Raw genomic sequence first — 15071 nt, 5'->3', positions numbered from 1 at the left:
AGTTAAAACATACAAAACATTATTAATGCTCCTATTTACAAGAAATAGCAACTTTGAAAATAAGATAAACAAATTTCTATATTAGCATATAAAATTAGTGTTAAAGACATGCTAATATTACCTAAAATAGATTGTAGTGTTAACAATATAAGTGAGCCTGGATCGTTATTTGCGAAATACCGTGAGAGAAAAAAGTTTAGTATCTTCAATACATGATAAACTCCTAAAAAAGATAAGATGAAAATATCAAAAAAAAAAAAAAAAAGAACAAAGAACATGAATAGGCATTGAGAAAATAAAATATAATAAAATAAAATAAATAAAAACCTACACTGCTGATCAAGTTCCTCTGTTCAGTACTGCTGCATCCCTTCCCTTCACAGCTATTAATTCCTAGGACATATTTTGTACCACCAACTCAATTTTAGCATCTGCTTTTAGAGAACCCAAACTGTGACAATGATGCAAATGTATAATCGAGTACTGTTTTTGGAAGGAGTTTTGCATTCTTATGCATTCTCTTTATCCAAATAATTTTACAACTGGGGATTTATTCTAAAGAAATAATATGAAATGCACTTTTGAGCTTAGGTTATATATGCAAGACTGTTATTAGTTTATATTAACAGTGAAAACTGATAATTCTTTAAATTATAATTTGGCATTAATTTAAATTAATACATTAAAATATGTTGGCTATGTATATTTATTTATTTTAAAAGGAGATTGTCATAAAGCTTTAAGTGAAAAAAAATTGGGTTATACACAGTATTTTTTTAATGAATCCAATTATTTTAACATGTATGTAAACATTTACATTTTATGGAATATTTATATATTTGATACAATTATTTGTGTGTTTTAGGTCTATATAATTATTTATGCATGTTATATAGTTATAAAAGAATTTGTAGAAATTAAGAGAAAAAGATTTGAAGGATATAAAATGTTTTGTGTTTATATCTGATAGGAGTATGGACAACAATTATTTTTTTTTAAGATTTTATTTATTCATTCATTCATTCATTCATTCATTCATGATAGAGACAGAGAGAGAGGCAGAGACATAGGCAGAGGGAGAAGCAGATTCCCTGCGGGGAGCCTGATGTAGGACTTGATCCCAGGACCCCGGGATCACTACTTGAGCCAAAGGCAGATGCTCAACCACTCACCCAGGTGCCCCAACAACTATTACTTTCTTCATAATTTTCTATACTTTTGAAATTTTCTAAATTGTTATGAGTTATTTTTATTGTTTGTAAAAATATATTCAAACCTATATTTAACCAACCTTTCATATTCATGTTGATCTACTTTTGCCACATTGGTTCACCCTAATTTGCTTTGCCAGTCACAAATAGGAGTGTTTGTATATATAAAAATGAAGGTCTGTGGGGCAGAACAGTCCAAGATGGTAACATAGGAAGATCCTGAACTCAACTATCTTCCACAGACACACCATATTTACAGCTATACATGGGACAATTCCCTCTGAAAAAGACCTAAAAACTGTCTGAATAGTTTCTTCTCCACAAACAATTTAAAAAGGTCACACTGAAATGGGTAGGAGAGGCAGAGACATGGTCTCACCAAAAAAACCCCACCTGTGGCATGGTGACACAATTCAGAGGCATCTCATAAATCTGAAGCTTCTCTCTGAGAACTAAGAAGTGTATGTCCCACATCAGACACCCCAACTCTTGAGATATGCACTAGAGATGAGCCTCATAATGTCTAGCTTTAAAAAAAAACAATGGGGCTAAAATTTAGGAGACCCAAAAGGCACTGGAGGTAGATGAGATACTCCTCTTGAGCTTGTATGCACTTATTTGAAGTGCAGCCCAGTACAAAAGCAGCATTTTGAAAAGCATCTAGACTATATGTAAAGATTCACTTGTTAGTCTTATTGCATCTGCCATAGGGCAGAGGCCTATAAGGACTCTCTCAAGGGACAGAGTTGTTAGAGGGTGCCATTTTGTGTCATCTCTCTACTTTGCTAGTGCCAGCAGGTACATGTAGACACTGCACTTTCCGGTGGAAGCACTAAAGTTGTCATGCATGCCCTGGCCCTCTGTTCTCCCCTGCCTTGCTAAAAATCAGTGGGCTATGCAGTCCACATAAGGGATGCTCCTTAATCACCTGTCTCTGTTGAATAGGTAAGCTTCTTCTCCTGGGTTCCATGGAGCTGTAACAACTGAAGAGACAGTTTGTGGCAGACTGTCACACCCCCAGAGTACTGCACAGACAAGACTGAACACATCCCATCTTTATTTGAAAGAGGCCTATTTACTTATCCAGGAGTTTTGGCCTGAGTGTCATGGTCCTGGTTTGCCATACACCTAGAAACTACAGAGATGCTCTCAGAAAGTGTGGGCTAGGGGACGGCATGTTTGTGCTCGCCCACAGTCTTGCCTATAGCTTGATGGTACCTCCCAGAAAGAAACTTACACATTTGTCTAGTTTGCAAAAATTTACTCTGATTTTTCCAACTGACAGCCAGGGGGTGTTTCCAGATCACATGATCCAGAGGTCAGCAGGATTTATGATTGGGGTCCCACAGGACCATAAGTATTTTCATACTTCAAAGCTTCTGCTTGAGGTTTTGGCTTCCAGTCAGCCAAAAACTAAGTGCTAAGTGAGACTCCCACCTTTTGGAGTACTGACAAGTTGTGGCACAACCTCAACAATTGGAACTTGTCAAAAATGAATCATGAGGGGTGCCTAGGTGGCTCAGTGGATGAGTGTCTGCCTTTGGCTCAGGTGATGATCCCAGGGTCCTGGTATTGAGACCCTCATCAGGCTCCCCACAAGCTTCTCCCTTCTCCCTCTGTCTATGTCTCTGCCTCTCTCTGTGTGTCTTTCATGAATAAGTAAATAAAAACTTTAAAAAGCAAAAAAAAAAAAAAGAAGAAATCATGATGTGTTTAGACAATCACAAAGATTCAAGAGATAACCAAGTGCTAAGGCAAGATTGAATAATAAGGTTTATCTCCTACAAAAGACCACTTCATGACTGGGAGAGATACCTATTTCATTTAATACATAGAAACAAACACAGAAAGTCAAGCAAATTGAAGAATTAGAGGAATATGTTCCAAATGAAAGAACAAGATAAAACTTTGGGAAAAAAAATCCTTAATAAAAAGAGGAGAAGTAATTTACCTGATAAAAAGTTCAAAGTAATGGTTCTAAAAATATTCACCAAACTTGGGAGAAGAATGGATGAACATAGTGAGAACTTTAGCAAAGAGACAGAAAGTATAGTAAAGTATCAACAGAAGTCACACAGCTGAGAATAGAGTAAGTGAACTAAAAAATACACTAGAGGGTTTCAATGACAAACTAGATGAAGCAGAAGAAAGGATAAATGATCTAGGAGACAGAACAGTGGGATTCACACAAAACAATTAAAAAAAAAAGACTGAAAAATAGCAAAGGCAACTTAAGGACACTGTGGGACATCAAATGAATAACATCTGTATTAAAGGAGGAGATAGAAGAGCTAGAAAAAGTATTTGAAGGAATAATGGCTGAAAACTTCCTTTACCTGGAAAGGAAAAACATTCAGGGTCAGGAAGCCCAGAGTTTCAAATAAGATATACCTAAATAGATCCACACAAAGGCACATTATAATTAAAATGTCAGTATTTAAAGAAAAATCTTTAAAAGCAGAAAGAGAAAAACAGCTTGTTATGTACAAGGGAACCCCTATAAGGCTATTAGCTGATTTTTTAGCTGAAAGGAAAATACTTCAAACCAAGAATACTCTACTTGGCAATGTTATCATTCAGAATTGAAAGAGATAAAGAGTTGTCCAGAAAAGCAAATGTTAAAGGAGATAAAGGTTAAAATGGCCTTACAAGAAATGTTCAAGGACTTAAGCTGAAAAGTAGGGTACTAATTAGTAAGAATAAAACATATGTTAGTGAAAATCTCAATGGTAAAGGTAAATGTATAGTAAAGGAAGTGGATAAATCACTTACTGGATTAGTATGAATCTTACAAGATAGAAATAGTAAAACTAAATATAACCACAATAATTAAAGAATATACAAAATAAAAAGATGTCAAATGTGACATCAAGAACATAAAACGTAGGGTAGGGAGTAAAAATGTAGCTTTATAATGAATTAGAACTTAAGTTATATTAACTTAAAATAGATTCCTATGCACAGGCAGTTATATATGTGAGCCTCATGATAACTCAAAGCAAAAATATTAGTAGTAGATACACAAAAGATAATAATAAAGGACTCTAAGCATAATACTAAAGAGAGCCATCAAGCCAGAAGGGAAGTAAACAGAGAAAAAGAAGCAGGTAAGAACTACAAAACAGCCAGAAAACAATTAACAAAATGGCAATAAGTACATACCTATTAATGATTACTTTAAATGTAAATGGACTACATTCTCTATTTAAAAGATATAGAATGACTGAATGGATGAAAAAACAAGAGCATTTATATGCTGCCTACAAGAGACACATTTCAGAGGAAGGAGCACACAGACTGAAAAGTGAAGAGGTGAAAAAAAAAATGTTGTTCCGTGCAAAGTGAAACCAAAAAGAAAGTTGGTGAACCTGTACTTATACCAAAAAAAATACTTTTTAAAACAAAAGATTTTATTTATTCATGAAAGAGACAGAGAGAGAGAGAGATAGAGAGGCAGAGACACAGGCAGAGAGAGAAGCAGGCTCCATGAAGGGAGACTGACGCCGGAGTCCATCCCGGGACTCTAGGATCAGGCCCTGGGCTGAAGGTGGTGCTAAACTGCTGAGCCCCCTGGGCTGCTCCCAAACAAAATAGACTCTAAACAAAAGTGTCCCTAAAAACAACAACAAAAAGGCATTGCATAATGATAAAAGGGTCAATCCAAATAGGGAATATAACATTTGTAAATATTTATGCACTCACACAGGGGCACCTAAATATACAAAAACAAATATTAACAAGTCTAAAGGGAGAAATTGCCAGCAATACAATAATAGCAAGGGACTCTAATGTTTCACATCAATGAAACAGAAAATTGATAAAGAAACATTGGCCTCAACCAGCACATTAGATACACAACAGAACATTCCCTCCAAAGGAAACAGAGTAAACTTTTTTCCTAAAGTGTGCGTGGAACATTCTGCATATGGACCACATATTAGGCAACAAAACAAGTCTTGATAAATTCAAGAAGATTGAAATCAAATCAAATGTCTTTTCTAACCATCATGGTATAGAACAAAAAATCAATTACAGGAAGGGAAGTTGAAAAACTACAAAAATGTGTCTATTTAACAACATGCTATTGAACAGTTGTATCAATGAAGTAAACAAAGGAGAAATTAAGAATACCTTGAGACAAAAAAAAAAAAAAAAAGAATACCTTGAGACAGAAAATGTAACTACAAAGTCATAAAATCTGTGGGATATCGGAAAAAAAATTAGAAGTTCATAGCAAAATATGCCTGCTTCAAGAAACAAGAAGAATATCAAATAAAACATATAACTTGGGGGATCCTTGGGTGGCTCAGCAATTTAGGGCCTGCCTTCAGCCCAGGGCTTGATCCTGGAGTCCCAAGATCGAGTCCTGCATCAGGCTCCCTGCATGGAGCCTGCTTCTGCCTCTGCCTCTCTCTCTCTCTCTCCTCTCTCTCTCTCTGTCTCTGTCTCTGTCTCTCATGAATAAATAAGTAAAATCTTAAAAAAAAAAATCTAACTTTACACTTATGGGTAGTAGGAAAAGAATAACAAATGAAGCCAAAGTTAGTAGAAGGTAGGAAATAACAAAGATCAGAGTGGAAATAAATGAAAGATCAGGAACAAAGTAATGATGCCCATTATCACCGTTTTTATTCAACATAGTTTTAAAAATCCTAGTCAGAGCAATAAGAGAAAAATAAAAGGCATCAAATTTGAAAGGCAGAAGTAAAACTGTTACTACTGTTACTATTTGTGTGTGACATAATTTTATATATAGAAAACCCTAAAAACTCTACTAAAAAACTGTGAGAATAAACCAATTCAGTGTAGTTGTAGGATACAAAATAAATGCACAAAATCAGTTGCATTTTAATATACTGAAAATGAGCTGTCTGAAAACAATTCTTTTTACCATTATATCAAAATGAAAAAAAAAAGTAGTAAAAATTTAACCAAGGTTTTGAAAGACCTACACTCTGATAATGATGACAGAAATTGAAGAAAACACAAATAAATGGAAAGGTATTTTGTGTTCATGGATTGGTTGGAAGAATTAATATTGTTAAAGTATCCATTACTACCCAAAGTATTCTGTAGATTTAGTGCAAACCCTATCAAAATTCCAATGATATTTTTCACAGAAATGGAACAAACGATCTTAAAATTGGTGTTGCATGGAACCACAAAAGACCCTGTTTAGAACAAACTTGGAGGCATCACTCTCTCATTTCAAACTGTATTTCAAGATTATAGTAAACAAAACAGTATCATAATGGCATAAAAACAAGACATGTAGATCAATAGAACAGAATAGAGACCCCAGAAATAAACCCATGTATATGTGGTCAATTGAGTTTTTAGTATGCAATAAAGAAACGATGGGGAAAGGACAGTCTTCAACAAATATTGGGAAATTGGGCAGCCACATGCAAAAGAGTAAAATTGGACCACTATCTCTCCATAAACAAAAATTAACTAACTCTATGGGTTGAATGTAAAGCCTAAAATGATGAAACTGGAAAGCATAGGAGGTAAGATCCTTGACATCATTTTTTTCAATGATTTTGTAGATCTGATACCTAAAGCAAAGGCAACAAAAGCAAATATAACAAGTGAGAGTATATCAAACTAAAAAGCTTCTGCATAGCAAAAGATACCATGAGCAAAATAAGACAACCCAGTGAGTACGAGAAAATATTTGCAAATCAAACATCCAATAAAGACTTAATATCCAAAATATATAAAGAATTCACACAACTGAATGGCAAAAGGATAAAGAACAAAACCCATCTGATTAAAAAATAAGATGCGTGGAGGATCTGAATAGACATTTTTCCAAAGAAGACATAAAAATGGTCAACAGATACATGAAAAAATGTTTAATACCAATAATCAGAGAAAGTCAATTCAAAACCATAGGAGATATTATCTCACACTTTTAAGGATGGCTATCATTAAAAAAAAAAATAAAAACAAAATAAAAGCAAAAAGGCAAAGTAAACAAAACACCCAAAAGTAATAGATGTTTATAAAGATGTGGAGAAAAGGGAACCTTTGCACGTTTTTTGGGAATTATATGCATCCAATTGCATCCATTGTGCAAAAGAGTATAGAAATTTCTCAAAAATTTAAAAATAGAATTATCATGTGAGTTAGCAATCCGCTTCTGGGTATTTATGCAAAAAAAATGAAAACACTAATTCTCAAGGATTTATGCACCCCTGTGTTTATTGCAGCATTATTTACAATAGCCAAGCAATTGAAACAACCTTTGCTGTCAATGAATGATTAAAGAAGATGTAGTGTATGTGCGCTCGTGTGTGTGTGTGTGTGTGTGTGTGTGTGTGTATAATGGCATACTACTCAACCATAAAAAAGAGTGACATCTTGCCCTTTGAACAACATGGATGAAACTTGAAGGTATTATGCTAAGTGAAGTAAGTCAGTAAGAAAAGATAAATATCACATGATTTTATTTATATGTGAAAGCCTAAAAGCAAAACAAACCAATATACAAAATAAAACAGAACGAACTCATATATGCAGAAAACTACAATGGTTGTTGACACGGGCGGGGGGGGGAGGTGATTGAGTATGCAGAATAGGTGAAGGGATGTTAAAGGGTACAAATGTCTAGTTATGAAACAAATCATGGGAGTGTTATGTACAATATTGTGACTGTGGTAATTTTGTACTGCATATTTGAAAGTTGCCAAGAAAGTAAATCTTAGAAGTTCTTAACAGGAGAAAAAAAGTTACAATTTTTATGGTGATGAATGTTAAGTGGACTTACTGTGGTGAGCATTTCACAGTTTATATAAATATCAAATCATTACCTGAAACTAATATAATGTTGTATGTCAGTAATACCTCAATTTAAAAAAGGGGAAATAGTTACCATTCAGGCATTAAAAGAAGAACAAGAAAATCTAGTTAGACAACAAACCTTGTCTAATAAAATCTTTTTTAGGAAAAAAATAAATGAGTAGAGTTAAAGAGAACTAATTTAATCAAAGTGGAGTTTTTGGTAGGAGTTGTTTTACATTGCTATCAGAAAGTTAAGAATTTTGGTGATATATTTAATATATGGCACAAAGTGCTGTCGTTTTGATGAGTTATTACTATAATGTATCATCAAAGCCCCATCACTTTGATATAGGATAACAACGTTTTTTGAAAAGAAGTTTGAACATTCATTAAACTAAGACTATTCTATGATAAGTACCATGAAAAAAGGTTAAGCTAAATGTTCTTAAAGACTAGTTTTTACTTGGAAAACTCATTAAGATTTAAAAAAGATAATTTAGGGGTTTTTTTTTGTTGTTGTTGTTAATCATTACCAAAGCTAAATTTCTGAAATCTTCACACAATCAGGATAACTACTCATTTTCTTATAAGATTTTGTGTTTTGGCCCAATTTTCTTAATTAAAAAACAAAAACAATACATTGAAATCATGTAATATTTGACAGTTTTTAAAATGTGTATTCTATTTTTGCCTTCATTTAGAAATTTAAACTTTTTTTCCTCTGAAAACATAAAAGAATTTTACACTATAATCTTTGTTTTCAGGTAACCATGAAAAGGAATGTAATCATGTCATATTCAATGAATGATTTTGTGGCTATGTTTCATTTATCATCCTCACTGAAGCATTATATGAATATGCATAATCTTGCTTTCTTTACTGAACTTTTACATTGTAATTTCACAAGTAAATGAAAAATGCTGTATTTAGATGGTTGGCTAGATTCCCAGTCATGATTTTTTTCTTGTGTTTTTCTGAAATTCAAGGACATTATAGATTGATTTTTTTTTCTATGTGTGCTCTGCCTTTTATAGTTAATTTAGCATGTGTCATTTCTAATGTCTTTAGTGAAAAATAGAATCATGGAGTAGTAACCTCACTTCTCTTGCTTTGACTTTTCTAATCTAGAGAATCCTTCATATATTACTATATCAATAAAATTGTTTGATTTTTTTATTATTAGTTGCAAAGATAAATAGTCTATTGAGTTCCTTTTAAATGTGCTATGCACATTTAACTAGTTGAGTTTACTATAATCCTATATAGCAGTGTTTCTTTTTTTCCTTTTTGGGTGTAAGCAGACTGAAGGCTCCACAGATGGTAGATACTGAGTCAAGATCTAAACTCAAGTAACTTTAGAGCCCTCAAGATCTTAATCTCTAACTTCTACCAAAGAATAAGATGATAACAAGCATATATTGACTTTATCCACAAATGCTTCTGTTCCTTCAATGACAAAAAATAGTGCATACATACATACTATTTTTCAAACATTTTTCCTAGGGATTCAGGTGCAGAGTGTTTCAGACAAGGTTCCTTCTTTTAGTTTGCTATTCTAGTGGAAAAAGACAAATGATATGTGACCAAATAACATGGTTTGAGAAAGTGCTAAGAGCAACAAAGAACATAAAATAGTGGCCTGGGATAGAGGTTGACTGGGGAATATTATGTTTGATAGGATAACCAGGGTAGATTTTTCTGGAAAGGAAACATTTATTCATAGATCTGAAAATTGAGAAGGAGGCAGTCATATAGCGATCCTGAGAATCAGCATTCTAGTCAGGGTAGACAATTAAGCTTTCATATTAAAACAAGATTGGTGTTTTAGAGGAATACTAAGAAATATTATTATTACTATTGTTATTATTGTTGGCCTGCTATTAATAGGTAAGAGATTTAGCATTACTAGAAGTTTAAATATCCATTGATATTATAATATTTAAAAATCATAAAAACAAACAATTTATAATAAATATCAGAATCAACTGTACCTTGAAATAAAGATAGTTCCTTTGAGATTATTATAAATGTATAAATTTCTTAAATACTGACAGTGAATTAGATTTGAAAATCTTTTTCTTTTTTTTCATTTTTTGTTTTTTGTTTTTTGAAAATCTTTTCAAGGGACACAAAAGGAGAGTCTGTTGAAAACTCAGCTAAAATCCTACCTCATTTTTAGAGTGGGGTCTGAGAAGCACCAAGACTTAGAATCTTTGTGGGTAAGGGGGTTTTGTGGAGAGAGAGATTGTATGGATTTTATTAGTACTCATGGGTTAACATTCATTTTCTGCTGTGCTTAAGAGATAAGAAATTTAAATACTTTAAATAGGAAAACATTGGGACACCTGAGTGGCTCAGCGGTTAAAGTGTCTACCTTCGGCCCAAGGCATGATCCTGGAGTCCCAGGATTGAGTCCCATGTCAAGCTCCCTGCATGGAGCCTGCTTCTCCCTCTGCCTGTGTCTCTGCTTCTCTCTCTCTCTGTCTCTCATGAATAAATAAATAAAATCTTTAAATAATAAATAAATAAATAAATAAATAAATAAATAAATAAATAAATAAGAAAACATTTAGGTAAGTTTTTTTAAGCACCGTATTAGTATTAAGAAAGGCAATTTGTATATACAGCTTGGGTTAGAGTGGTTCCTTCAAGAGGCTCCTCAACATACCAGCTGATGTAAATTTAGCCTCATTAAAGTAACCTCATACCTGAGCACAAATATGCAGTGCAGGACCCTCAGATCTAACTTCATTAACTCCATTTGTCCTTGCCATACTGCTTTCAAAAAGTAATTTTATCTATAACCTCACTTCACAAAACTCATAATATTTTTCCCTTTCCCTCATCCCTGATTTTCCTCTTTTCCAGTACTAATAAGTAAAAGAGCCCTAAATTTCCTATTTTTTTATCTTTACTTCTTACTAATACAAATAAAAAAAATACTGCAAGAGTAATCCAAGATAATCGGAGATGCCACATCACAATTTTAAGATAATTTGGAAAATCTGTTATTCCCAAAGGTATTCATTTATCAAATTCCTGATTCTGTTTATAATTGAATCTTTGAAGTTCTCAAACATGTGATTAATTTATAAGTAATTATATACCTTAATATAAATTAGAAGAGTGATCATAGTGACATTTGAATGTTCCTTTTTTTTGAAAATGGACATTTTTAATTTGTTGAGTGTAATTTTCAAAATCTTTGTTTTGGGGAAGCAAATTAGCTTTGTCATCTTTCCATTCTGTTGTATATATTTTCAGCTTCCCCAACAACTTCAGTGTTTTTTAAGGAGTAGCTAAGGCACTCAGATATATTGTAAACACCAGACTAAAAGATTATAAATGTTTTTTAGCTATGTTTTATGAAAGAAAGGACTTTCCTAATAAGTTCTTAAAATATAGTATGAATCTTTTATCAAGTTACCTTTAAAATGGCAAGATTTTAAAGTTTAAAAATTGCAAATAATTAAAGATTACAAATATAGAACAGTTCCATTATGTACCCTGAAACATTTGCATGGATAAGATATAAGCTATAAATGGCCAATAATTTTTTTTAGAGAGGCAACTCCTAATTAAAAGGCTACCAAAAAATGAAAAGGAAAGAAATATGTACTGTTTTTGATCAGGAATGTTTGGTGGAATTCTGGATAGACTACAGTTTATAGAGGTAATGAAAGGGTAACAAAGCAGTGAAATACTTCGATACTTTTAAAAAATTGAAACCTGTGTTCAGTGAAAACTGTAATTTTCTGAATGTTTAATGTTAGAGTTTGCAATACAATTTTTAATTTAAGATGTTAATCATTACTTTTATATTCATGACATATCAGTCATATACCAGGAAATGTCTTGAATATGGAATTAGGTACCTTTCTCTATATTAACTATATGGCAAGGTAAGTTATAATGATCTATTGTTCTATTAATATTTTGCCTTGCTACTCTCTCTTCCTCTGTACATATAAATTCTTTTAAGTCACCAGAAAGTATAATACAGAGATGGAAAGCTAGTCAAAAATTCTGAGTTTCTAACTGGCACTCAGTTTTTACAAGTGCATCCAAAAAAAATTCATTTTATTTGTGTTGTACAAGTCTATCCACTTTATTTCTAGTCTTTTTTCTTTGTAATTATGATTATTTTTAAATTTGAAAATATTTGGGGCCACTTTGTGATTTTTTTTAGGTGAGATGAATTACACAAGAGCAGTCTGGAATAAATACCAGATCTACCTTCAGTCTATGAGGAAAAGACTGAAAGAATTTATATAAGCAATATGAACAAAATGCTAGAGCTGCTAAAAATATTAGAATATTTTAAAAATATGCATTTATATATACACATACTCATAATTTATTGCATATATATCATATATAATCTATACCATGTATTATATAAATAATACACATTATGGCTAGGTTTATGGTTATATTTATATATGCATTCCAAATGAACAAAGATAAAAAGTCATAGTTTAAGCATAAGATCTCAGGTTGAAAATTACATCTAGTTCTGTTCTGGATACTGACCTTGAAGGATGTTGGTAAATTAGTATGCATTCAGATTAGGAACACTAGAAAAGAAAGGAAATGCTGTGATTGTGGGCTTTTAATATGTTTCAGGTATTACTAAATGCTTTTATATACATTACCTAAGCTTTATTAAAAAGCTGTAGTGTTGATATTTCAGTACATTTTTGTTTCAAAAAACCTGAAGTGACTTAATTAACTTGATGAATATCATATAACCCCATTTTAGTAATTTCTACCATGTACTTCAACAACGAACTCAGATATATTATAGCAACTTTCATGGTTACTATTGGATATATTTAGCCACCAAATGAGTCAGCAAACTGTCAGACCAAACTGATGGCCCGACCTGTCAGTTTGTAAACCTATTTGACACATTTGAAATATGGAATATTTAGGGTTTTGGACTTCATTTTAAATATGGAATATTTAGGGTTTGGCCTTCATGATTTTAGGGCTCCCATTATAATTAAGGATTCCAAACCTGTTAAGGAGGAGTTATCTCCAAGTTGTAATCCAAACCTAATATTTGGAATTCTGGAGAACTGAGAAAAATGTAAATTGACACTCTAGAGTTCTAGAACTGGTAACCAGGGTAGGAATAGTTCCTGGAATATTAACATTGGCTGAAGAAGAGAGAAGTAGGTGGGAAGCACCCAGGATTCTCCTCCTCACCATGGGTCAATTTTTCAATTGCTTTCAAGACACAGAATTTTTCCTCCACACCCTAATCAAATGTGGCTTAATGGGATCCCTGGGTGGCACAGCGGTTTGGCACCTGCCTTTGGCCCAGGGTGCGATCCTGGAGACCGAGGATCGAATCCCACGTCGGGCTCCCGGTGCATGGAGCCTGCTTCTCCCTCTGCCTATGTCTCTGCCCCTTTCTCTCTCTCTCTCTCTCTCTCTCTCTCTCTGTGTGACTGTCATAAATAAATAAAAATTAAAAAAAATGTGGCTTAATTTTTTAGAAGATTTTATTTCCCCACACTTTTTATAACTGCGAGAAGATTCTAATTTTTTGGTGATTTCCAATTCTAATTTTTGAGATTTCTCTGTTTTATTTCCCCACACTTATCTGTTTATTCATTTGTTTGCTTTTGGTAATTTTATTTGAAATTTCTGAAGGCTGTTACTTGCTCTCTAGTTGTTGTTGTTATAGATTATAACTTTCTATAGCTTATTCTTTCTCATAGCTGCATAGGCATAAAGAAGAAATTGTTTTCTCTGAATAGATTAGTTTAAATTCAATATTTGTTTAAATTTTCCCTTTTTTTCCTACATTGATTCTATTTCCTTCTAGCTTGTTTCATTATTTGTTAATTTTGTGCCTTTGTTTTATAATAAAGACATTATTAAAAATATTGGGTGATTTTTTAGTGTCTCTTTATATGTAAAAAAGAGATACTACAAAGATTTGTGGTCTTGGACAGAATTTAAGAAATAGTCATTTTCCTTGTAGTGTGAGTGATGAGTAGCCAGGGATTTTCATTGCAAAGAGTTTTTTAGATTTTTAAAATTTTATATTAATAATTACGGTTTTGATATATTTTGGTCAAGATTAAAATTTTTATATGGATAACATCTCAAGTTTAACTGAGGATGTTTCTCTTTAAGATCCTTCATTTTTTTCGGGATCTTAACATGACTTCATTTTTTCAATATTTCAAATTTTACACACATCTAAATAAGCAATTGGTTGGTACATGGTTTATGTTGGACAAGTCATTACTTTTTAGTCTCCTCTTGGATAAATGGGAACAATGTGAAGATTTTTATGTATGTGTTTTCCTATTTGGGGCACCAGAACATTAATTCTAATACTCAGAAATGGGACATTTAGATCCTAGAGGAATTCTGTAAATTATAGAATTAATAAAAAATAACTAGAAGACACTGAGAATGATTTAAAATGTAAAAAGTGACTCTATATCTTGGTTACTGTTGAAGATTGGATAAAAATATACCTTCTTTTAGTCAATGCATACATATATATGTGATTATAAAATATTTATATTATCATCTATAATATTTTGCATTTATGACATTCATGGACAATCAGTATGTGATCCAGTGGGTATGTAATAAACTTAGAATACCTTTTTACCAAGTAACTTGAATGAAAACATTGGGATAATGGTTTTATTTTGGAAATATTTATTGAGTTATTTTTATATTATAGATACTATTCTAGGGGATGAAAATTCATTTGTGAAAATTATAAACTCTAGTCTGATACTCTTGGAGCTGATATTTTATGGAGGAAGACAATAAACATATAAACAAATAATTGCATAATAACATTTCAGGTAGTGATATTTTTATGAAGAAAATCTATCTTTGTTCTGGCTTGGTCTGCATTTATCTTTGCATGTTGTCAGATTTTCCTGATAATAGGCAGTAATTCTTGATTTTCATTTTCTACACCAGATTGATTGTTTTTTCTATTATTTACTGAATTTGTAATTTTTGTCCACAATTCATTTGTGGTATTAACTCTTGATCATATTAAAGATGCTTTATATCCCTAGTATAGTCAGT

General features: G+C 32.4%; 1 long non-coding RNA gene across 4 annotated transcripts in view; it reads right to left on the bottom strand.

Annotated features, from left to right (window-relative positions):
* LOC112676073 (uncharacterized) overlaps window positions 1-13036 on the bottom strand; it is an 88146-nt gene extending 75110 nt beyond the window's left edge. For all 4 annotated transcript variants that reach the window (XR_003146366.3, XR_007402704.1, XR_003146284.3 and 1 more), the window contains exons 1-2: window positions 13018-13036; window positions 12531-12574 (exon numbers count right to left, since the gene is read on the bottom strand). This is a non-coding gene — a long non-coding RNA (uncharacterized LOC112676073). The remainder of the gene's footprint in view (window positions 1-12530; window positions 12575-13017) is intronic.
* Window positions 13037-15071: the final 2035 nt, after the last annotated feature.

This window comes from Canis lupus, chromosome 16 (assembly GCF_003254725.2).
Source record: "Canis lupus dingo isolate Sandy chromosome 16, ASM325472v2, whole genome shotgun sequence".
In the NCBI taxonomy this organism is placed as follows: Eukaryota; Metazoa; Chordata; class Mammalia; order Carnivora; family Canidae; genus Canis; species Canis lupus.
This window is presented reverse-complemented; position numbering and strand designations above follow the sequence as displayed.